The sequence below is a fragment of the Haemaphysalis longicornis genome, unplaced genomic scaffold (genome assembly GCF_048455015.1).
Source record: "Haemaphysalis longicornis isolate Haplotype H1 unplaced genomic scaffold, Haemaphysalis longicornis Haplotype H1 scaffold_2, whole genome shotgun sequence".
NCBI classification, from domain to species: Eukaryota; Metazoa; Arthropoda; class Arachnida; order Ixodida; family Ixodidae; genus Haemaphysalis; species Haemaphysalis longicornis.
This window is the reverse complement of record NW_027526295.1, coordinates 85,566,042-85,592,362: the sequence shown is the minus strand read 5'-3', so window position 1 is coordinate 85,592,362 and position 26,321 is coordinate 85,566,042. Positions and strand designations below refer to the sequence as shown.

At 44.8% G+C, this 26,321-nt stretch overlaps 1 long non-coding RNA gene across 5 annotated transcripts in view; it reads right to left on the bottom strand.

The window, feature by feature from the left end:
- Positions 1–1,240: 1,240 nt before the first annotated feature.
- LOC144167227 (uncharacterized) overlaps positions 1,241–26,321 on the bottom strand; it is a 46,431-nt gene continuing 21,350 nt past the window's right edge. For 2 of the 5 annotated variants that reach the window (XR_013321890.1, XR_013321889.1), the window contains exons 2-7: positions 25,682–25,767; positions 25,325–25,362; positions 21,583–21,734; positions 19,016–19,175; positions 13,588–13,690; positions 1,241–1,543 (exon numbers count right to left, since the gene is read on the bottom strand). This is a non-coding gene — a long non-coding RNA (uncharacterized LOC144167227). The remainder of the gene's footprint in view (positions 1,544–13,587; positions 13,691–19,015; positions 19,176–21,582; positions 21,735–25,324; positions 25,363–25,681; positions 25,768–26,321) is intronic. The other 3 variants (XR_013321892.1, XR_013321891.1, XR_013321893.1) reach the window with 2 other exon arrangements.

The following is a 26,321-nucleotide window of genomic DNA, read 5'->3' as shown; positions in this document are numbered from 1 at the left end:
GAAAGCGTGGTCGGCATACAGACCATGATACAAATAAATTTCGTGCAGAGACACATGCTTATCTTTAGGGTTAGAAACGGAGGGTTGGTATGTAGTTCCCCGTGGTACGTTTCGCCTTTGTTGAACTTTGGCAATGTCCCAGTCACGCTGGCGTAAGCACTAAGTATGTACGGGGGGCCCTTCGAATGGCATTAAGCATATTGCCGCCGTGTTTACAAATGTGTCAATCAAGGTCAACTGTGGTCTGACTTTGGTCGGTCGGTCGGTCGGTCGGTCGGTCGGTCGGTCGGTCGGTCGGTCGGTCGGTTGATTGATTGTGGGTTTAGCGCGCCGAAACTACACCTTGGCTATGAGACCCGCCGTAGTGGTGGGTTCCGGATTACTTCAGACCACCGGAGGTATCTGTAACGTGCGCCGAAATCTCGGCACAGGGCGTTTTTGCTTTTCGCATCCATTATAAAAGCGAACACCGCGGCAAGAATCAAACCCGCGTCCTTTGTCGCACCAGTAAACCTCCTTGCCCACTAAGCCAGGGCGGTGGGTGGGGTGTCATTCCGAGCAGTGCTTGTTTTCATTTCACCCGGAATGAAGAGGACAAGCCAAATTTGCATCACATTGGGATTACGGTCGTGCTGAAGGGTTACGTTTTTTGCTTTAAGAGCGCTAACAGTTAGATGCACTGTTGCAATTTGAGAAAGCTCATGAAACATAAATATACGGTAGTGGGGTCGCCCTTCGTAGCGTGTACTAATGCCGTGAAGCATGTCTTCTTATTTGTTTGTAAATGTTTGTTGCTAGCGCGTGGCTGCATTCGGCTAAGTTGTCTTGCGTTCCCTGCTGAGCACGCGTACTTTGCTTTCGCATGCGGAATCAGCAAGCCTGATAGGAAAAATGCGAAGCTTTTCGATCCCTTTTGTAGCCTGTTCTTGTACCACTGACCACGTACGCCCGTTTTCATCCGATGTTTCCAGAAACGAAACCGCGACAAATGATACCGGGTAAAGCAAACGCCGCCTCATTCAACTCGCCGACGTTCGTCTGTGCACGTCATTTTGTGGACCGCTTCTTCGGCGGTTATATTTTGTTTAGTTTAGTGCGGATTACGTTTTCGCTCAAAAAACCATTCATTTCCAAAAAGGCATTCCCTACCGTCACTGCGTGACAGTATCTCACCATATAAGGTGAAGGCATATTGTAGAAAATCCAAAGGAAAGAATAAATGACATCCTCAATCGCAACCTTAGGTTTTATTCGATGTTTATTTTCCAACAGCAACTGCGATTGAAACACACATTCCTCGACTGATACTCAATTTTAAAGGGTTACACAACTGCCATCGACTGTGAGGCCCAAAACCTTGCGTCGCCCAAACCAGTATCTCATATACGGTGCGCACTCGAGTAGTCGCTCTGTGCTTCCAATCCAACGACCCCATGATTGTACAGATATAGACGTTAAATAATACCAAATCAAAGGGCGGCTCCAAAACTATGCTTTCTGCAGTGTGTTTCCGGTGACCTTGGACTTGAACTGGGTGAAGGATCTGCAATGCAAAATGTTTTTCTGTTACCTTTTACGTTCGTGACCACACTACCATAACATACATTTCTGTATATACATGACCGCTTACGGTCGCTTTTCCGATAAGGGGCTCTTTTGCCATAACAATTGGTTTAAAGCAATTTTTAGACGATTACTGTATTCACATAAGAATTATTTCGTTTCGTTTTCCTGACGTGGTGTTTGACCTGCTAGATGCTGTTTGGAAATGCTAGCCTGTTTTGTACAAAATATGAGGACAAACTTTCCCTTGCAGAATTCGCGTTAAATTTATTAATCGGCACATCAAAACATTGCGTTGGTTCCAGGAAAATACAAAAACCGCACATTCACTTTCGACGCATGTTCCGGGAAGGCAACAGTACCAAGCCCCTTTTTAATTAGGCGGAATTCGTACGCCAGCAACCGACACAAAGCGCGTCGAACATTTTGCAGACCAAGAAAAGGTGACTCTTCTGGGGCATCCTATCAGACATAAAAGCAACACATACTTCCCAGCAATTTACTGGTTCACATAGCCTATGAGTATGGTTAAATATAGTGTTTAATTGTTGTTTATAACGAGTTAGGAAATAACCTCGGCAGTGCAATAACGTTCGAAGTAAAAGTTTTAAAATCTTGATGAAAATTGTTGTTGCGTCCCCATTGATGACGTGAATGGCGCCAAAATATGCTTGCTCAACCTAACCATACGCAGAGGTTTAGTGAATTCAGTACGTACCTTTTTTTCGTACATCACTCCTACGTCACGCGACATTATGCTTCAAAGCTTAAAAAATATTCCGAACATTCGATCTCTTTCGACTAAAAATGTAAATGTCAGAAATGTCCACCGCCCTTGCCACAATCAGTTGCAGTGAACAAATATTTTTGCGTTTCTAGTTCTTCACAAAGAAAAACTAATGGTACAAATAAGCACGTGATGTGGTTCTCGTTCCCTGTGCAGTCATCAGCCGCAGCATAAGTTTACAAGATACCCAAAAAGAAAAATTTATTTTAACTGGTAACGGAGCAAACGAGCAAATAATTCAGAAGCATTAGCATCACTTTGCGTAACAAACTTAACATGACCCAACATATCATCAGGCAACAATTTTAACTTATATGGCATTTACAAAGCACCAAATTTCACATAGAAAATTATTTATACAAAAGAGGAAGCAAAACACAAAACAAGGCTGTCAATATCCAAATTTATTACAAGATGTCAAAATACAGATTTCGTAAAACAGTATTTTCGTAATCACCTTAAATAATATGGCGGGCACGCTTCGATAATCTCAGCGATATTTGCATTATCTCACGAATTTAAGAATAAGATAACGCATTGTCTTAAAGCCATAGTTTGTTCTAAGTGGGGTAGCCTGTAGTTTATTTTTCTGAATTTAACTCTATCATTCTTTGTAAGATATGCTTGCTGAAATTTCGAGCGATTTTTGCGCCGTGTATTGCAGGATTGTACAGTCGGCCAAATCGTAACTTGCGTGCGCGCGCGGCAATTTTTCAATCGTATCACGCTCTTAGGAAGGAACAGTCTATCAGACGATGGGCCTGTTTGCAAATCGACGAGTTTGCAACGTGGCTTCAGTCATACGTGCTGACGCATGCAAAGTCGTCTCTCCCGAACGCTAGTTGAAGATTTAGCCGACTGTACATCTGTGGCTGTTGGATATTAAGTGTTTTATGTGTTTCTCAGAACTGTCTTGTACTGTGTCGGTAACTTAGGTTTTCTAGATCCCTAATAGCTTTTTCCTGCACTGTATTTAACTTACTAATAATAAAACCATTTGTCGAGCCCCTCTGGAGCAGTAATTTATTTGCAATTGAAACAATGCGTAATACACGGTTCACCTATGCATCTTGGAAATTTTATCACTGAGTTTCCATAGTGCACCAGTAACCTTTCATATCTTCAGTAATAGTTAATTAATATGGTCGTTTCACGTAAGAAACTCGTAAAAATATACTCCCAGAAATTTTTTACTGTTCTCAGATTGAATAACATTTTTGCAAAATAAAGTTACCAGTCTTATTTAAAGGAGTTTTTATATATCTGAAAATTACACAGTTTGCCTTCTTTGTATTTCATTCGAGATCATTTGTCAAAATCCAAGCGCAGAGTTTCTTAAGCCAATCCGCCGCTACGATTTCAAGATCCCCCATGAAAAACACGTTAGTGTCATCTGCGTATGATATCATATCTTGTCTTTGCGGTATATTGCAAAGGTCATTTAAGTATTGCAAAATGAGAAGAGGTCCTAAAATTGAACCTTGGGGGACACCGCTTTTAATAATTTGATATTCTAATGCATAATCACCGAGAATTAAATACTGATTATTATTACTACGATAACTTTCAATGAGGTTCTGCGCATTTCCCCTTATGCAATAACTGTCTAATTGATTGATTGATTGATTGATTAATTGATTGATTGATTATTGATTGATTGATTGATTGATTGATTGATTGATTGATTGATTGATTGATTGATTGATTGATTGATTGATTGATTGATTGATTGATTGATTGATTGATTGATTGATTGATTGATTGATTTTAGTGTTTAACGCGCCGACGCTACACAGGCGAAGAGGCGCGCAGTACTGGATGGTGCGGATTATTTTTGACCACCTGGAGATCTTTAACGTGCGCCGAAATCTTGAACACACGCGGGCGGTTTTGCTTTTCGCCTCCATCAGAAAAGCGACTGCCGCGGCCGGGAATCGTACCCGGGTCCTTTTACTCAGCGGCGCAATGCCAAAGGCCATACCTGTCTCAATTTTCCAGTGATATACGGAGATTTACGGAGTCAAATGCCTTTATATTCTCACAAAATATACCCAGTGTGCAAACTTTTTTTTCGACATTTTCAATTAGCTTTTGCTTGATTATGACTATAGGGTAAGTTCCGTATACTTCATCTTTACAAAGCCGAATTTTTTTAGTGTGATTATCTTGAAGCTATTTACGTAATCCAGGAACCTTTTAGTAATTCAGGAGAGAGAAAAAATAAACGTTTAATAAAAGCGTTTGATAAACGTAATTGTTAAAATCATTCTTTGCCCCACCTTTGTTCGCATCAGTAACACGACCAATTTTGAGCTCACTCGGATATATACCATCGATAAGCACACGATTTCATACTTGAGCCAAAGATATTGATATGAAGAGGGCGATTATCTTGAGTGGCCGAGATTTTATACCATCTGGACCAGCAGCACTGCTAGCTGTTAATGAAAGACGAGCTGTTCGTGACATCAAGCTCATCAGTGGGTAAATAAAAATTGTACCTGGAACACAAGTTTTCAGAAATTTAATTGGCTCGGGAGCTACTAGAGAAAACATTTCCCGACTTTAAAGAAAATACGCATTCAAGCATTCACACAATTCATTTCCGGACACGGGTTCACTATTTATATCTCACGAAAATGGAAAAAACGTCAATCGGATTTTATTGCTTCACTCATGAAAGACTGCAAAATTTTTGTGGTTGATCTTTTTTTTTCAAGCTTACGCATGTAGTAAATATCCCTCGTTTTTTTTTTCGGCATTGACCTTATAAAAAAATTCTCGAAATTCATAAAATTAAGTATCATCTGTAAGTTTCCGGCAATTTTGAAATAAACCATTTGTTTCTTTACTTCAAAAATTACACCATATTCCCACGTGGGAACCCTGAAGGGATGCAAAGCCATGGAGTAGTAGCGTGTTGTTGTTAGAGTAAAGACACGTGTAGTGGTGTATTAAATGTCTTCTTTATTTATCGAGTAGTGGGGAACGTTTTGCGGCTTCTCGTTCTCGAAGCGAGGAATCCGCTGTTCGACGCTGGCGTTTCGAAGCGTTGTCACGTTGCCGAACGCCATCTGGATCAGCTACTCGATGCTGGCGTTTCAAAGCGGCTTCTCGTTCTCGAAGCGAGGAATCCGCAGCTAGACGCTGCCGTTTACGTTCGGCGTCGCCAGCTCTCCTCTGTGCACCCCTGTCTTCGGAGGCGCGAGACGAGCCGAGCGGCGAGGAGAAGCGGCGAGGAGGAGAGTGGCGTTATCGCAGCTGGCGTGAAGAGGGGTACGAGAAGGAGAGGTGCGGACGCCGGACGACGGAGGGTCGACTAAGAGATGCTTTGCATCTAAAATAGGTAAGAGCACCCATGAGAAAAGGGAGGGTACGCGCTTCACGAGAGGTGTTGACAAACGTAGCGAAAGACATGTACCAGAAAATTACAGGCGAAATATTTCTCTGAATAATTTTTTTTTTGTTAAGCAAATCTGTTGGGCAAGTTGGTGCATTATAATTTAAAAAATAGAGCGTGACTTGGACAACGACTGTAAAGAAGGACGACGGGACAAGCGCTCACTTGCAACAAACATTTATTGAGGCATCGTCTGATATTTACACATGAATCACCAGGAGCATGCGCACGCGCACTTCGGTACACTACATGGGACGCATCAACCAGATAACATGATCAAAGTGACGTTTTCAAAAATTCAAACTCGCTGGCACGCAAAAGCACAGAAGTATCGCTGACGCATTAATTGTCACCTTTATTTTAGCGGTTTATATTAAGCAGAAAGGGGACAAATGCGGCAGCGATACTTCTGTGCTTTTGCATGCCAGCGTGTTTGAATTTTTGATGATTCCTGATGATTCATGTGTAAATATGAGACGATGCCTCAATAAATGTTAGTTGCAAGTGAGCGCTTGTCCCGTCGTCCTTCGTTACAGTCGTTGTCCAAATCGCACTTTATTTTTTAAGTGCGAATGCACTTTATAAGCGACCCCAAACCATCCACCGCCGGCGGCGGCGGCGGCGTCCGCAGTGCTCCTCTATTTAAAAAAGAAACAGCATCCGGCGCCAGGTTTCGATCCGAGGACTTTGCGGCCGCAGCGCGACGCTCTACCGACCAAGCCACGGACGCGACGCTGATATCAGTGTTAGTGACGCGCCTTATATCTTTAACGCATTCGTCAGCGGCGTGCGTTGGCGACTCAGCGGCGTTATAGCGGCTTGATAACTGCGTGGTGTACACGTGATACTACAAACCCGATGGAAGAGATGGAAGAGAAGGCGGCGAGGCGGTGGGCTGCGGGGGCCGAGCGCAAGCGCCGCAAGCGGGCCGACAACCGTGCATTCGCACTTTCACATTCTCCCCCTCGGGGAAATGCGGGGGAATTTTTTAATCTTTTCTTAACCCGGGACATTTGTTGGCGTAGAAGAATTACCCCCGTATTACCTCACAGGCATCAGTTGTACAGGACTCCTCAATCTTCCCAAGGAATAACTGCTGTAGAGGTTTTTGGGGAAGGAAAGACAAAGGAACAAAGTGCGTGTGGGCTTGCGTGCGTGCGTGCGTGTGTGTGTATGTGCATGTACGTACATATACGTGTGCGCGCGAATGTGTACGTGAGTGTGTGTATGTGTGTGCGTGCTGCTGCAGTGCCTACTCGAGCGGCTGCCGCAATAAAACATTGGTGAACATTTTTCACCAGATGCCAGAAAACTATGCCTTTGGCACTTGTATTATTACCCTAAAAAGTGGTTCGCGTTGCACTGTCGCTTACACCAAGCAGCAGTTGGGTGACTAGAGCATTACCCTAAACACGTAATACATATTACCACCTCGCTACCTAAACTTACCGCCGACATACAATTCAAACCAGCTCGTACCCCGCAAGAGCTTCTAGGATTCTCCTGAGTCGTTGACTTCTCGGTCAGTGGCTAACCTGCATACTTCAACTGTCCAGTACGACAAAAACTATACCAATATACTGGACAAGATTACGTTATTAGCACTGATAACCCCGGTATCCCTTACGCACTTCTAGACAAGGTTAGTATAAAGGTACTTTAGCTCGCGCGAAGAGTGATAACTGCCACTAGCGGCTCCTCTTTTCCTTTCAGCCATGGTGCTGCAACGCTTAAAGCACCGAGTACTGGTGACAATATCGAAACAACTACAAAAATTAATAGCAACGCCCCAGCCCTTGAATGCTCCAGGGTATACATGTCTACAAACAGAGAGCAGCGCATTTGTAAAACACGCGTGGGAAGAGTCGTATACCTTATGAATAAACTGCAGCCATAGTGGTTGCTATAGCTAGAAATCCCGCTACGCAGTAAGGAACAGTAAGGACTGGTTTATATACGTAAAAGACTGGGCTTTTCACACTGCCAACCTCACTGAAATATCTAGGTTGAACAGCCACTACCACAGGAATCGGTGTAAAGTGAAACATAAATTTGCGAAGGACCACCCCCGCCACCGCGCGATAAACCACAGGTCAACACCTCGACGACGCTGCAATGAACAAACAGAAATCAAGACTTCCGAGTGTTGGTGGACGTGGGACGTAGTTAGTAGCAATAAGTGCGAGATTCCAGGTTTTGGCGCTTTTCTCAGAAGGCACTATTGCCAAAGATGTTGCATTTTCATTGAGTTTCGAGAGGGCGTAGTACGCCAACATACGGCTGTTTTGTTTCAAACATTTAATGTATTAAATGCTATCAGCGCTTTTACAATCTAAAGAATGCTTCCTTTAAAGCAACATATAACAATCGCAAACAAAATTTTATTTCACACTCTGCACACCTTTTTAGTGACTTCTGCAATGATGTCATAGAAAGAGGTAGTAAATAAAGCGAATATTAGCATGGTTTCCCCACCCAGCGTTCAAACGCTGCAATTCATACTGAACCAAAAATGAGGCTTCCGCTATTTCAAAATCCCAGTAACTACTAGTACACCCACTGCCATGAACTGTCCTGCTCCAGACGCCACTCTCGCCCAGTTGGGTAAGAAGGCAGATATGAAAGCGTTCGACAAGATTGTTGAAAGCAATTACGTTTTCCGCGAAAGCGACGCGGAGAACACCTATCTTCTGGGTGTGAACACTGTTTGGACATGGGACTTGTAGCTCCAAATGGGAAGGGCCATTTGGGGGTAGGGGGGCGAAACGGATGATGCCGAAAAAGAAGTTCAAGTAAAAATGCAGAGATCCACCTAAGAGAACTTATGAGTTGAAATTCGAAAAACAGAGTTACGTTTTACAGTAAGCAGTGCAAATTTGAAAGCTTTTTTACTTCCCAGAATCATGACGTAATCTCGGATGTGCATTGCAGTGAGCCCGGCACCTGTGAAAGTATTGTGTTCGCTCATCATCGTCATCACGTTCCCTTTCTATTTGAGCTCTTTTTCTCTTCTGGTGAATTATGGGGGTGCACGGGTAAATTCCCTAGTCAGTCTTGCATAAATTATATTACCGTAAATGCCCATTTTATTTGATTTGAGTATGTGGCCCGCATGCATTGCTCCCACAGGCCTCAGCCTTTAGCAAATGAACAGCTTATAACCCCTGTTTTTAGATCCAAGACCGCCATACATAAACTTGGGGCCCTATTCTCGACTGCACAAATTGCCGGCAATTCAGGCAATTTTCCGGAAGGCTTTTCTGATTGGCTTTCAATTTTGGTCACGTGCTTCCGGTTGACAAAGCGGTTGTGTGTGCTGTCGTCATTTTGACGTTTCATGTCGTTTACGGACACCCGTTCTAATGTTTGCCTCATTTCTCGTTACTAAAGGCGCATAATTCTTGGCCGGCAATGAAAAACCAGACTAAATGCAGCGGACATGACAACGTAAGCCTGTCTTTGCTATTCAATGACAATACGGCTTGTAATACACACCCCCCTGTGATTGGCTGAGAAGGCGTGATGTAATTTAAACAGTTGGCGGGAACGATTACCTCATGCATTGGCAACTTCAGCCTGCGTAAAAGTGACGTAATGCTACGTAACAGCTTGAAAATGGCGGCTGTTTTTGTCGCAAAATAGGGCAAAAAATTGCCCCGGCTTACGGTGCCGCGAAATGTGCGGCCATTTGCAGCAGGCGCAGTTTCGCATGCGCGCTGTTTAAAGCATGTTTCCTACCGAAACAAATTATAGTTTCAACTGCTTCCAAGTCAGCCATAATGGAACATACAAATAACATGCAGTATTTTGCTTTTATGTTTGGCAAGAAAATAAAAATTATTTGTTTGGTGTAACTGCAACATAAGAGGGCAGTACAAGCCTCTCCATGACAAAGAGAACCCAATGCATGTCATTTGTTCATACTTGTCCTAGTAAGCTGTTGGGTCACATGATCGAACTCTAGAGAAAAATAACAATGAAAAGTGACTATTTAGTTCATTACAGCGCTGATTGTAGCCGAGCTTGACGAATGAGTGAATCGGCGACATCGGTGCGCTCCGCGGTTATCAGGCGTAGCGCTTCGCTGCTCTTATGTGTCATAGAAGCGATGGTCGCGGCCGTCTTTTTCTGTGATCACGCCATAAACTTGTAACATAGCAGCAGACGATGGCGTGGCGGCGGTGGCGGCAGGGAAGGTGATAACGCAACAAAGCTTGCATTGAAGCAGAGAGCCCAGCTATGTTAATAAAAGCGATTGAAAGAAATAAATAGATACGGTAAAAAAATTGTGTGATGTTCTTTAGCTCGACATCCGCCTTTCACTCGCTTTTGGATCAACGTTACTCGATCGCCTTGTGGTGTTGGCGCCAAATTTGACCTCCAGAAATGTGTTTTTCTTGTCAGCCTCAGCTACCGCCTTAATTTTTATAGTACATGCCAAGTGTTTTTATATCTTTCTTGCACAATATTTGATACCTTGGTAGCGATCTTTATGAGTGACTCGTCAAATTACACTGCATGTCGTCATAGCTATAGGTGCAGCACGTCACTGATTGCTTACGTCATTCTTGCGCAAAAAAATGGGCGATTGCCCGCAATTTGTGCAGTCGAGAATAGGGCCCTTGGTCCACCTTTTGTCAGCTGCGGCTAAGGATCGGCTGTTGTGCAGAGGTTGTGTGTCAGGCTTCGGCTATGGGTTCCAACCCCAGATCACCAAATGTTTCCTCCTTTTTTATTCTCCGTGAACTTTCGCCAAGTCCTAGGATTATTTTTGGACACGTCGACGCCGGACCCCGGTTTTCTCTCAATAGACTATTTAGGGCTTTTGCCTCAAAATAAAATTACCAGCCAGGAAAACAATCGCCGGCTTACTGTCTTTGTCTTCTCTTTGCCCGTCTTTTACCCGCCACAAAAAAAAAAACTGTAGCGTAACACATATGCGCTAAATGGTAGCAAGACCTGGGACATTTGCGTGACCGAGAATTTTCGTTATGTTAGCAAGTAAAAGAGAATAGTGAAGATGACGAGTACAAACTGTGCGAGACGTACTGTAAGGTAAATTGCTGGGAATTTTAATGATGGCTATTTAAACAGAGGGGTGAACTATCGATAGAAATATTGGTGTGCGGTAGATCAAAATTTTAACCAATCTTTGTGATTCCAATACCTGGTCTTCCGCATGGTAAAAATAACAAATCTTTGAGTGCTCGATTAACAATCCACTCGCTGTGATCCCAGCGTAATGCTAAACTCGCTTCATCGTATAAAAAATTGCTGCGGTCTAGCTCTGCTTAATCCTAGTTGATGCAGAAGCTCCACTGCCCGGTCTAGGCCCATTTTTAAGGGCTGGACGGGGTGTGGTTGCGCAATGATATACAGACAAGTTTGCAATAAATACACTGTTTAATCAAAATCTTTTTCCCTCGCGGCATTGTTTAAACTTCGCCGCTGTACGAGCTACCACACCTGGGTGTTCGTCTTTCTCTAATGTACACGACTTTGCACCGCACGTGGCCTCCTGGCCTTCCTTCGCGGCGCACGCTTACAGCTGCGGCGGCGGCCACCTCGCCTTCTTCCGCCAGGTGGCGACACGGGTCCCACGCTTGTCTCTGTTCCCTCCGCGCCTATCTCTCCCCTAGTGCCTATCTCTCCCCGCCATCGGGGCGCTGCTCCGTGCCGGACGTTCCGACAGGTGGCGACGCGGGTCCTCTGCACGCCTCCGTTCCCTCATCGCCTATCTCTCGGGGGAAGGGCTGCAAGCTGGACTAGTTGGAAAGACATATTCTTGGATGAAACCAGTGCGAACTTAAACAAAGACACAGGAAGTGTAATACAAGTTGTATCAATGGGCATTTGAGAGAGCATGAATTGTCTTAAACGGGAACACCATCATCCCATCTTTCTTCACATTGTACCAAGTGCAACCGATGTAAACCTAATTTTCCTGCCCCTGACATTTTATTTCGGCCCAGTGAACCAACGCCCCGCGAAATTATGAAACCGTTTCACATAGCAGAAATAGGTGACAAGTGTGTCAGCCAAGCAAGCGTGTGCCTTCATCCCAATGAGATTGCATATCTGCGTGGGCCTTGACTGTCGCTGGTGTCTATCTTTTTCTCCGACTACCGGGACTTTTGTAAACTTGTTTCACCACTAGGCAGTGTTTTTATTGTTTCGTGTTAAGTGTTTATATTCACCCTTCTTGATATTAAACTTTATTGTTCGACCAGCGGCTGTCCGTGTGTTCCACTTCCTTCCTCTTTGTTTAGGTTCGCGCTGGTTTCATCCAGTATTAAGCCTATCTCTCCCCTTCCACCTATCCCTACCCGCCATCGGGCCGCTGATCCGTGCCGGGTGCTTGCGGAAGGGGTTGTGGTTTGACCTCTATCTCTAACGGTCCAAACTGGTCACCCGCCGAAGACTGCCCGAGGTAGCGCTACAAAAGGGGCAGCCTCGGGCTTTATTCCCTTTAGAAGGAATTCCAAAAATTACATACACGCGTTGCGCAGCTGCAAAGGGGGCCTGTCGGCCGGAATAAGGCAGCAAAAGCGTCTACTTGGAATAACATGCACAAGGCATGCTATGAAAAAAAAACAGCTCCCTGTGTGCACTCGGAAGCTTCCTCTCCCTTCATACATCCTTCTTTATCAATCCAAACTAAGCCGCTCCTATTACCAAAGCACGCCCGACTGCGTATTTTTGTCTTTAACGGCATGTCGTCATGCAACGATGGTTTTAACAGACCAATATATTTGTTCATCCCTCAGCTCTGTATACAGGAAACGCAGAACTGCTGGAGCAGTTCGATACGCGAGCGTTTCCCTCATTTGTGCAACACTGAAGTTTGATACCTCAGGAGAACCTGCTGTGGGAACTGTTGGAGATATTCAGCGGAGATCCTGTACCTTTGAAACGCCAAGGAAGTAAACCCCATTCACTTCAACGCAACCCCACCAGTACTCACCCCACTTCAGCTAGCATGCTTAATTAATAGGCGGCATAGTTCGCATTTTTGACAGCGGCAACTGTTCATCTTCCCTTTGCCAATTTAAACGCTGTGGATTCCTTCCTCCTTCAGCAGAAATAAAAATTTCTATTTCCGACCGCCAATTTGTGTTCAACCGAACCGATCTTCAAAATGCCCGTAGTGTATTTTCGCCATCCCCTGCCCATCGGGTCCCACTGCTGACATTGCCTAAGCAAATTTTTATCTGCTAACCTAGGGCACGACACCACGCCCACACCGGAACCCATTTGGCGTCACACTTGCAAGACACGGCATATTGTCAGCCATGTCCGCGCTAAAGTTATGAAGGGGTCATCTTTGCTTTGGCACAGCAGCAGCTTTTAAAGCGGTAAAAATGACATGATCTACACGTCCAATTGCGATGCACTGCACGTCTTGTTCCTCCATGGTATTTCTCGTTCCATACACTTTCCTTTTCGTTTACCTAAAAGTAGGCGGACTTTCAACGAGCCTTTCGGATCAAGCTGTTCTTCACGAGGCCCTAAGTTTACCCTTAAATATTGTTGTTCTTCTCATCGTTTTCTCCTCCTCCCTCTCACCTGAATTCCATCCGTCGGTTAATTTAGTAGAGGCTCGTCTTTCCTAGTCTGGGTAACTGTCAGGCACAGGACGCCTGAAGCACGATTTACACACAAGCAGAACCAACTTGACTTACTACATACCACAAGGAAGCAGCTCTGTTGCGGTACTTTTTTCTAACTTTCACGTTTATAATGACAGGAGGCAAACGTGCATAAAATAACAACGTACTGCTGTCTTAGTGCGTTGGTTATCAAAACGGCTGAGTAGATGAGAATTGTATGAACTCACGAGTGGACTCTTTTGGATGGCGCACGATGGTGCCCAATCGATGGCGCTTGCTTTTCGTCAATGTGGTTTTTGCAAACTTCCTCCGTTGCACCTTAAGAAAAGACTGTGATGAAAACAAGATTTTAAAACAACTTTGCAGTGATTACAACCACCAGGTAACTTTTCGTAATCAACGGTCTCGCAGATTCCGAAAATATTGGCCATATCTTGAATCCAACTTGCATTCAATAATTGGTTTGAAGCCCAACACGGCTGCTCATTACACGTACATTTATTTAAATGTAGAAGAAATTTTACCTTATTTTTATGAAATACTCATGAAAAAAACAGATGAAACTGTAGTACCCTCTATGCTTACCTTCTTCTTTTTTTGAATCCTTCTGCTTAGTAACGAGTGCTTTTTCGGTGTGTATTTTTTATTTATTAGTGTATTATATGCGTGCGTCGATCGGCCGTTTCTGTGTTCTCTTACGGCGAATGATGTGCGTTTACCATTTGCTTTTCTTTTGCTCCAGGAGTGATTGCGTTTATGGCGGCGTTTAGTGCATTTGCTTTACTTTTTTATATGTTGTTGTGTGTACAATGCTTAAACACTTGTCGCGTGCTTCTGGCGTCATTTGAGCTCTTCTATGTGAGCCCCTCCGCTCTACAATGCTTGTATGCCCTGAGGGTAAAATAAATAAATAAATATATAGCTGTGCAAATAGTTTATTGCGAAAAAGTGGCGAAACCTTCCCCTCACAAAAACAAGCCAAAGAGATGTCGTCTAATGGTAGAAGTAATTTCAAAGTGTATTTTAGTTTATTTTTGGGCATGCTAACTCGAAGGTGGGGGTTTCGAGGTCGAAGGTTTGGCTCTAAAGCGCGTTCATACCTGGTGTTCTCGGGTGGCATTAAAATGCATCGCTGCCTCTTGTCCTCACTCAAACACGATGACAACAGAGAAGTGTTTGTAACCTGATCACTAACGCGCACATCGGCCTGTATATTTTCTCGACAGCCTAAATGTTTCGGCTCCTTTGAAAGAATTGCAGCTACAAGGAGGGGCTTCAGAAATTGTTATCACGCCTAAGGTATTATATTCACCGATTTGCGTGATTTCAGTGGCAATATTTTTATGAACTATTGCCTATTCAGTATGGCTTTCGAATTCCTATTGAGCATCAAGCCAAACAAACGTGTATGCATATTACTACCATTACAACAATGGGAGCGAGTTTAACGGCATGGGATACCGAGTCATAAACATAGGTAGCCACTGACTTATTGAGATCGTTGCCACTAAATCCCCTTTAAAGAGGCACTGGCAGCTTTTCCAAAATATGAATCGTCAAGCAGTTAAATAAATAAAACAGTGCCTCGAAAATCTGCACCTTCAATATTTTACGCTAATTCCAGCATTCGAAAACGGTATTTTGTATTATGCCGGAAGATTGTTCCAAAACTTTCAACTGTAGCATGTGCGAGCTTTCGCTTATAGAGAAGGGCGGGCTTTTTGTTTGGTGTAAGGACATTTTATGGAGTTCTACGGCAGTTTCATACTGGCAACGACCCCTAGTTTACGCTAAGAACTGATACTGGCGTAATCAAGGTTGTCAGCAACATCAGCAAAATGTTCTTACCTGCATGCCACTGGCGTGCAACAAACGTAGTTCACAACAATGATGCGTAACTATTTGTAGCAATACTGGTGTACCGGAGACAAGTTGTTAAAGTCCTCACAGCAATCATCACGCTCGAGGATCCTCACTCTAGAGCAATAGCCTGTTACTAACGCCGATCATTCATTTACCCTGAAGACTAAGAATAGGTATAGTTAAGAAAGAGTTCCGGTTTGTGGATGCTTCCCCGCATCAGAAATATTTCGCGCTACCGTAAAACATATATATAAGAGTGGGTTGAAAAATGACTGATGATTACTATACTCCCTAATGCGAAATTTGTAAGCAGCGCGAACTGCAGTCTTCTCGGTCACGGCTCATAGCTGCATGCGACGCCTCACGAAGTAATCCCGTGATGAGCGAACGCATGGCAGCGCGCGCTACTCTGCCGTTATCTAGCAGCGCATAGCCGCAACCGAACATGTTGTAAACCGTGTTTGAACCTCCCGCGCAAATGTCAGAGATGGTAAGCCTCTGCGTAGTCGGCCCGAACTGCGTCTCAGAAAGTGATTGCAATCTACGTCTCAGAATGCGACCGCGAACTGCGCCTCAAAAAATTAACACTTCATCGTCCAGCGCACCAGGGCAGGCGCTGCTATCCCGTCACTTCGCAGCGCGTCGCCACCGCCCACCCTGTCTCACTGCCTCCCCCTCACACTTTCGCAATGCGTCGCCGTCTGGGAGCGCCTCGCACCCCTTCGGCATACCGCCCTCCCCCCACACGCTTCGGTTCTCCCTTCATTAGCTCGGTAACGAGGAAAACGTTGTCATCAAACCGCAGTCACTATCATCCGCAGCAGCAGCAGCCTGTCTACCCCCACTACAGGGCAAATACCTCTCCCATAGATCACCAATTATCCCGGTTCTGTGCTAACTGCGACCGATTTATTCCCGCCAACGTCTTGATCTGATCTGCCCACATAACTTTCTGCCGCCCCCTGCCACGCTTGCTATCTCTAGGGATCCACTCTGCTACCCATAATGACCAACTGTTATCTTGCCTTCGCATTACATGCCCTGCCAGGGCACATTTCTTCTTCTTAATTTGTACTAATATGTCCTTAACACGGGTTTGTTCCCTGACCGATTCCGCTCTCTTCTTGCCCTTTACCTTAATCGTACCATCTTCTGTTCCATTGCTCGCTGAGTCGTTCTCAATTTACGTTTACCCATTTTAATGAGCCTCCAAGTTTCCGCCGCGTAGGTGAATTCCGGTAAGATGCAGCTTTTATTCACGTTAACGTTACTCTTCAGGGACAATGGTAGGCTACCATTCATTATCTGGGAATGCCTGAAAAATCACTCCAACTAATTTGTATCCTTATTATTTCTTCTGCCTCATGATTGGGATCTGGGGTCACTGCACAAGCAGAGTAGAATCGCGGGCCTGAAAATTAATATGCAGAAAACTAAAGTAATGCTCGAGAGCCGCGGGAGAGCACAGCGTTGTGATACACGTGGAGAGGCAGTGGAAGAGATAAGCGAATACATCTAATTAGGGCGAACCAAAGAGCTCCGCACGAAACTTCTATGTATTACCTATACGCCTCGAGCGCGGCCTGTAGGGGCGCCACTGAAATCCCCCTAGCGGCCCGTTTCGAAAGCAGGCGCGGGAGTCCGCGCCCCGCTCCCCAGTGCCGCCGCTGCTTTTGCGGCACGTTCACGACTGAGATTTACCGTTTGTGGGTGTTTGAAATTCATGTTTGTGTGGAGCAGTCACTCTGTTCGCAAATGGGGTGTGTTTACGAGAGTGTAAATGTTTCCGACGCCATCGTAGTGTGGTATTTTCGGTCTGTATAAGCGCCAGGTGTGTGTCGCAGGCCAGCGCCGCGGAACCGGCGTATGATGGAGCCGATTGTAGTTACACTGACCTGAATTTACTAGCCGTGTCTCCGTAACCACCGGTTCCTCAGATGTCCATGCTACGACTATACACTACGATTTAAATCGGTTTTGGGCGCTTACATAATCAGCGGAACACTCATACCTGACAGCACACCAGTTACGTTTGCCAATATTATACCTCAGATATTGATCACCACCATTTACAAGACAGTCTGTGTTAATTTCGGGAATATTCAACAAAAGTACGACGGACAATGCATAATTATACTCGGGGATCAGCACACGACAGAGTCGTCTTGTCGTGAGGTGCGCGCCCGCAGACCTTCATCTGCTACATATATACTCTGCGAGCAGCGCGGAGACGGGCCTACAATATAATCCTTGTCCGCGACTAAATGCTGCTTCGAAATATCGTCATATGGCACAGGGAGCCTGCAGAATAAACCAGAAACTGAAATCAGAGGGCCTTATAACATACCACACTCTTCCAACGACACATTTCATCGCTTGTTGAACAGCCTACCCTCTATACTTCCAAAATGCGTCCGCCGTACGATCACCTCTTCGTTGAAATAGAAAAACAAAAGGAAAGTGAACGCGACATTTATGTGTGGGATTACTAAAATGTTCATTGCTTGACTCCGCTCCGCATTTGTACACGGCGTCCCCCTCCACCCCCCCCCCCCCCCCCCACTGATTTCTCGCGAAATAGCAGTGCATTTCACGTATAGTTGATCTAGTGAAACCTACCTGGCTTAAGTTTAGACGAACGTCTTTAGCATGCCAGAAGCTGCACTGTTTTTTTTTTTCATTTCCGTTAGAGCTATTATGTTTCTAAATTCCGCATTGGCACAGCATTTATTTTTCTGTGGTTTCATTTTCTTGGTTCTTGCTATATGGCGTGTGTGGGCACATATTTAACGACGCACAGGCTTGGAATAAACTTTACATTTTCGCATGGTTTATATTCTTATAAAAGGCATAAGTTATTGTCCGGGATTGGGTAATCACATCCCCGAAACATATTTTTCTGCGGCGTATATATGCGAAGCCAAGCCGCATTCGTTGTCCACACTGCAAAATGAAGCCAACCTCTCATTGTGCCAGTATCAGGTCTAAACGAGGCGTCAGTAGAATTCATTTGTGCCTGATGTTTTGGAGGTGACATGGGTGATATGTTGCTGCCGTCGCCGACGCCCGGAAGAGCGGTGACGAAGCGCGCGGAACCGCGTCCCCGGGTAGCTCTTGCAGGCGATCGCGTACTCTACGAAGACGCAGCTGCTTTTTAAGTGACCTAAACGTACTCTTTGCCTATAGTCGTCACCATAACAAGTTTTTTAGGGCGCGGAAAGGCGAAAAGAAGCGAAATAGAACCAAAACACTGCACGAACCCCTATCAGCCTCGCAGCGCAAATCCCGTCAACGCCGCGGAGAAGCGGCGGCAGGCGGCGCAGCGATCGCGAAGCTCGAGGCGTATTCTATCAGACTAGCTATGCGGGATAGATTTGCAGGATAGTACGGACTGCCTCGAAAAATGTGTTTTGTTTTTGCAATTGAAGGAATAGCATTCAGCCTTGCTATTCGGCGCATTGTTGTAAGGCATGACATAAGTTATAGTGCGTTTAAGATAATTCCGCAGTGGTGTGCGTGCTCCTCTCTCATATGCTACCGTTTTGAATTTACAAAACTAACGGTGTAGCTTCCTCTAGCGTTGTGGCAGCATACACACGCCAGTTTTATATACCCAGAGGAATTCCTCCCGTGTGGCCGCACCTATAGACATAATTTCGTCCAAAGGACACTTTACAAAGAAAGATTCAACATAACTGATTCTTCCACCTATGCAGCACTTTATATTTGTGCGCATGAAATGCTTGAATCAGAAGGATTTACAAATTTATGTAAAATGACTTCTCTACTTACATTCAAACGGACTTCTCTTGAACGACGAAAGTTTGTTCTTGGTACCATATGAATTGGCTTAGAAGAGCTTTCAGGTTTACGAATTCTTTTATTTCCTCCATAGTTTGAGACTGAAAATTTCCCCGACTTCTTTCTGGCTTCCGTTTTGCAGACTTCGTTCCTAAAGTAGAATCAAACGTTCGATAAATGTAACCTAAGCTGCAAGGATAGTATTGGCATACGCCTTAAGTAATCCTATATTTTATCGGACCCACATGACAGATGAAATAGTCAAAAAGAAAGTATTGTGAACTCCATACTGTGCAACTTTAGCAGTGCTATGTAGCGACAAAATGTCATCATGCGTCTCTTGCTGCTTTGGAGTATTTACGACGTTGAAGCAAAAACAATACTTTCTACTCAAGCGTTAGGTAGACTGCCGATTTCAATTTGGTAAGCATAATGATCTCCCAATACCTCCGTAAAAATACGCTTGTGAGCAGCCAATCAGTACACGATATTCCATTTCCAGGAAGTTTCTGGTGCCAACATTATTTAGTAGCGCATACACTACAAATAAATAAAATCAGACCTCTTGTCCTGGGCAGATATCATTGGTTGAATTGTCATATTCAGCCATTTCACCGATTGCCCCCTTTTTCCTTTCCTGTTCTTGACGTTCACCGCTACCAATATAAGCTGGAAGTTAACTAAGCCGCAAGAAAACGAGGATAATAGAAGAAGAAGCACAATACAGAGCCGAACTGCAAAATTGTGTTTATTGAAAGAATGACGCTGCTTATACAGAAAACTGAGAACCATGTGACGCTGTAGTACATCAAATTCGTAAAAGGGCTACTTCCTTTTCAGATGTTTTCAGATAACGATACGGGCGGAGCACCAATGCAGTCGTCCCCACCTGCCTGACCAAATAAACGTCTACAATCTCGCGCTCAATCTTATGCCCTCCGCAAGAGCTTTGTGTGATCTGGCTGGCTGGCGCAGTTACATCATTTGCAGTGCTCTGGAAGGTAACTTGCGCCGTAGTTACCGCAAAGTGTCATCACTAACTCGCCAACATCCAGCTTTCGTTACTTAAAATATCAGCCTAGAACTGCTTTTCCCAACGGACCTGATGCACCCTAGACCACAAAAAGCATATCATTAGTATCGTCTTTCATTCGCTGCTATAAGCCGAAATTCCCGCAACATTTTTATTTCGCTTCACCCTACCATTTCTAACATTGCTCAATGACTATCACGCAACCTTACATCGCTTTAAATCCTACATTTCTCACTTTTTACAATTAAATAGTTGCTCTTCTTTATCCAAACATTAACGCCGTCGCAGTATCGCGGATGTCCTTCTTTAGGTGTTTTGTTTGAAGATTTCACTTGCACGTTCCGGCAGCTTTTCACCCCGAGACACTAACTTAGGCTGATAAACTAAACAGAATCCCGCTGTTCCTTTTGCTTCAATCAGGACCGAAATCCACCCGCCACGGTTATTGGTGTATGCGCTCATGATTAATTCTTACTGATTGCGTTGACTGACGCTTCCTAGCAAAGCGGCATTCGGTTTCCTTGCGGTGTGTGGAACACGCAGTTTTTTGCATCAGCGGACACTAAAGGCCCGTTTCGGCATCATAAGCACGAGAAATGGCGATATGAGCCTACAGTAGCCCACGAGCCGACGATAATGTCTGGTCGGAAGAAATACCTGGGGCTTAAACATAACAATGTGTTGTGACACGTTGCCGGCAGAGCAGAAACCACTTGCTCCTTGTGCAATATCACCTGTTTTTACGAAAGCCTTATGATTCTAGAGTTTTAAACGCCAAAGCGAGCACGCCTTATGTTTCCAGATGTTTATAGAATACAAGTGAGCCACCACCCAGTTAGGCCGACCAGCGTACCGATGATGGTCACTTCTTTTAGAAGTAACCGACTGTTTTACACACTCGTCAGTCTTCGCTCAACCGTCAAGCAGAAAGCTATGCACTCTACTGAGACCTTCCTGCAAAGCGTGCCCTGAAAACTAAGGAACCTGTTTTAACTAAACCAGGATTACCCACGTAAAGTATATTTTCGCACATTTTTGACTGCGCACTTAAGCCCGGAATAAGGTGTAACCAGTGTTTCCTTGTTGGCTCATAGAGGAAGATAGGAATTTGGTGCCTACTTCTCAGCATTCTGCCATTATCATCTGCCGTAAACAAGAGGTAATGGATCGGAGAGATATTTTAATGGCTGGTGTCAACAGGGATATCCAGGGAATCACAAAAACATGTTACGCCAAGATTTTAAACACACGTTGTTTTCTGCAATGCATGTATTCAGCGCCGAGAAACGACCGGGCGGAATTTACATGAAACACGTCTAGCAAAGAACACACCTCTTCAACAGATGGGTACGTTAGAAAAGCGAGCACAATAAAAATATTTGTTATATCTTTATGTAACTGATGATGCAGTCCCACCTCCCACTAATAAACTTCAGCTCTATTAAAGCGTGACTGAACCGTACGCGTAATCCCGCACAAAAATTACAATTTTATGTAAGTTTTGAAGTACAAAACACCAGCTTACTCTATCAACTTGGAGAATTGTCGGCCCATCTGTGAGTTGAGTGCCTGCCGCTCCACGTCTTCAAGAAATCCACCAAAAAACAATGGCTCCAACCACTGCGGTAGCGAAAAGTAGCAGCTCTCTTCATGAGCGCAGGCGTTTTTCTGACAGTCCTGTAAAAAATTATCGATGGAAACTTAATCTGTAACTCTATAGTAATAAACAAAAGTGGAGAAGCTTTGAATAGGTCGCGCAAGGCTTGAACCGTAGCGAAGCTGCAGAATTTTCTTCTGCGGGTGCAGTGAGGGACACATCACCACGCATTTTTACGAGTTCGAAATTGTTTATTTACGTGTTCCTTCGTCACTCAGCAGTCTGCTAGTAGCTTTTATCGTAACTGGCGACGCTGCACGATTTCTTTCTTCGTGAGCGGTGAAGGACACGTCACCACTGTGCGATAGGACTCTGGGCGATGACCGCGCGGTACGTGCTCACTAGCGCTGGGAAGTTTCTCGCTCCTCGAAGTTTTCGCCAATTTTTTGTTGTTGTTGTTGTTGTTTTGCTAAAGCCGCTGCGCGTGCCGGGGACGCTAAACGGTCGCCCCGAGGCAAGCACCAACGGGAGCTCGGCATCCCTTTGGTATTTTAAATGCAGTGCATTTCAGTAACTCACGAAGTCACCCGCGTTGACGTCCGTAGTCCGCATCGCTCCCCCTACACTATATAAAAAAATAATACTTACCGGCGCCAAGTTTCGATCCCCCGACTATGCAGGCGGAACGCAAGGTACACGGTGCTCTGCCCACTGCGCCACAAAGCCGACACAGAATGGAAGGTTACGGACGCGCCTTATATCCTTGACTCATTCAATCGTCGGCCACAGGTGCGCCCTCTCCCCCGCGTCCTCCTCCCCTTCTCTCCGCTCGCAACACCCTCTCTCGCCGCGTTCGGTTCGGGCGCACAACAGGTGGGGACGTGCGCAACACCCTCTCTCGCCACGTTGGGTTCGCGCTGAGCAACAGTCGGTTCGCGCGCAAGAACAGGTGGGGGCGCTCGCATCGCGCTCTCTTGCCGCGATCGGTTCGCGCTTAAACCACATATGTCGTACGCGCGCGCTCCGTTCGCTAACATCTGTGGCGTGATCGTGACGTCAACATCACGCGTTCGTGTGGTGGCGCGATTTTGGAGCTATAACACTCTCTCGCGAGGGGCATTGGATTGGATTCGATTGGATTGGCTTAGCTTGGCTTGGTTTGGATTTGGATTGGATTAGATTAAAGTGGATTGTGTTGGATTGTGTTGCGTCATAGCCGCGCCACGTTGCGTCATAGCCGCTCCACGTTGCGTCATAGCCGCGGCAGGGGGTTCACGGCACGTTTCACCATCGACTTCATCGACAATGTTTACGCTGCAAGACAACAATTACAACAACAACAACCAATACGTAATCCATACGACTTGCAGGCGCGCCCCCCGTGGAAATGCTCTGCATTTGATCGTGCCCCTCGCGAGGGGGATGTTTACTTTTTACAGAAGGCCACCGGTCTCACTAAGAAAGCTTTCGATTAAAAAGATATTTCGGTATGGAAAGGCCTTACCGACGTGCTTCGCTCGCCAGCGGGTTCAATCTCTATAAATAAAAAAGCTCTCAGCTTCTTTTCTCGGAATTTCCATTTGTTTAACGTGTTACGCGCCAAACATTACGGACAGCTACAACAGCTGCGCTGTTGAAAAGGTATTAGCCATTGCAAGCTGCATGAAAGAACTTGTAATACCCATTCTAAAGAAATTTCCGTTTACTCCTGTGCGTACTTGATTATCCCAATACCCAAAAGGCGACGAACAACGTAATTTCACTAATGTAACGATTAACGGTTGGCGTCGTCCGAGCAGGTATGCGGGATAATGTGGTAAGGAGAAAAAAATATCCACTTTGTGACCTCAGCGCAACTTCACCAGCACAACAATTCAGAGTTTATCATAATCAGCCTGTTTGTGTCTACTCGTGGACAGCTCTCTCCCTTAAACTTTGAATCATTACCTTGTTCCGAAGCATCGCTTCATTATACACCCACAGTTCGCTTATTTCATCTCTCCATTGAGTGTTCGGCCTCTACTTCTAGCCACACCCCGTCTGTTAGCGACCTAGCTTGCATGGCCGTCCTGTTGTCACTCCTCCGTTTAACACGCCCGGCGGAAATCGATCTTTCTCTTTATGTTTAGTTATGTCGTCTTCACCCGAGTTGTTTTCCTAATCCAAGACCCTTTTGCTCATCCCTAAAAGTCAGCCTACCCACCTTAAACAGCAGAGGTGCTCGGGTCTAGAATTAACCGTCCGCCGAACCAAAAATGCTTCTAAGCCTAAACAAATGTGGTTACGAAGGTCCTGGGAATCAAACACCGGACTTTATGCCGTGAAACCGGCAGCCTAAGCACTGCGCCAACCCAAAATCTCGAGAAGCAAGGGGTTAACAGAAGCGGAGAATAACATGTGCGGCCAATTGCAACGACAAAAGATTGTGTTGGCCCGCAGTACGCAACACCTACAAAGAAAAAATGCTAGACAGGAAGTTTCACAAGTATTTGGGCCAAATGGGTTAACTTTGAAGCGTAAAAAAAACAAGTTAGAAAAGCCAATTAGGCGCCCATAGCACAGCCGGGTCTCCGACGAAAAAAAGGGACCACTAGTTCTGCTGTTTCCCCTCCCTTGCACCACTAGTGCAAGGTGCGGTAATTTTTTTTCACTTTCCTTTTCAAGCTGAGCTTTTTTCTCGGACTGTATTGTAAGCCACCAAGTTTCTGCCCCTTCATTTATACGGCACATACTGATTGATTCCATACTATGCATTCTTATGCTACTGCATACTATGCAAACGTATGCTACTGCACTTGCCGATGGCCCACCAGTTCTTATTTATCTATCATCACAGCTCTTCCTCGGGACTCATACCGGTTCTGCAACCTCGTAAAACATATTTATGATCACCTCCCCTTTGAAGTATTTTACTACATGACCCATTGGCGAGGCGTTACCCTAATCTGATTGGCATAACTGCCGTTGACTTCCCCCAAATCTTTAACTTTGAGGCAGAGAGTTGACAGAGCAGTTCCTGAACATTATTTACCATTGTTTCCCAGAATCAGTGCACATAACGCCATGACATCCGCAATATTGCAATTTCGTAGATATTCTCTGGACGAAAAAAGTTGCCCAATTCTTCAACTTCAAAACACAGTAGGGCGATGCTGTCCAAAGTTTTACTTTTTTGAAATTTTTCTAGAAACTATGCCTGTTTATGAACCTATGTGTTCTGTTGCCATCGTCTGGCCGCCCCAGCTGTCTTGTCTATTTTGGAAGCAAAGGCCGTGTTCCATTTTTTTTCTATGCCTCACGTGCTATCTTCTGACAAGGATATTGTTTCACCTCGTCGTCACTAGTATAAAATAATCTTCTTTGATCTCCAGTGTTATTCGCGGTTTGAGAAACAATCACGCGGAAAGATAAAAGCTCCAAGGTCAGACGTTGCGGCATTCTATTCGCCGACACCCGTCTATGCACGTCCGCGTTGTTGACTGCTCTCTCGCCTCTTTTGCATTCTTTGAGTTCTTGGTGTAGCACAAGTTCACGCCAATAAAATTTTTGTTCTACATAGAAACCTGCGTCTTCCTTGGCTACATGACAATGCAATGGAAAGCAGCCAAACTCTTCGCCAATAATTCCGGCTACTACGCTAGTGCTCTGTAAAACTTACTGTCGTACTCACATGTGGGTTGCTGAACGGCTTGGGGTTTGTTGTATCTACTGAAACAAAGCAAAACATTGTTCCAGCACTTGGTTTTCCTTTGGCAACTTTTTACGTATCACTGTATATACACTGTCTATACAACGCCCATAACAATATGTTTTGCTCACTCTATAAAAGAGCCCTGAAATATCGCTAAAACAATTATGAAAAATATTTTGTGGGTGCTGTAGTAAGAAAAACTGAAATGTTCAGCTTTGAGTCCACTCTTCTGATTAGTGACACAACCTACCGTATTGAAGGCGTTTAATCACATAGTTTAAGCAGATACGCGCGAATGGACTCCGGTTAAAAATATACTCAGCTACGCCAGCTTACCTCCAGACTTTTCAGGTTGTTTCATATCTCTCCCCGCTTGCTCCTGCCGAGCTGCCTTCTTTTCAGACGAATGCAAGCAACTGCGTCTACAAAAATTAAGCGAACTCAGAAACTACAGCCGATATTTGTCACAAAGAATATCAGCAAACTACGAGACGACTCCAGACTCTTTTCACACAATGTAATACTAAAGGTGTGTTGAAAGAATGCGTTGTTGCAACGCACTAAAGACACTACATACATTTGAAAGCAATTATGTTACATGCTGGCAAACCAATACTCGCAGTGTGCTTGCGCCAAAGGCAGCACAAAATAGGGGCCATGAATGTTCACTAGAAAGAATAGTAGACAACTAAGAAAACACACGTTGGGAACTTCCAGAACTTTTGTTCTCAATCTCAAAATAGTCGAATCTGCACGGAGGCTTGTTTAGTAGACGCTATAATTTTTGGCTTGAGTGTACGTGCAAGTACGTGCCCTTTATATTTTTCCCAGTCATGTTTTTTACAGACACTTTCAAAAGTGTTTTAATTCTCTAAAAAAGAATATCGCTACGAAGGGCACTCTGCTTGGTGCTACCAATCATTATTTTACCAAACCGATGTAGTAAACCGCATGCAGTCGTGACAAATTTTCGGTT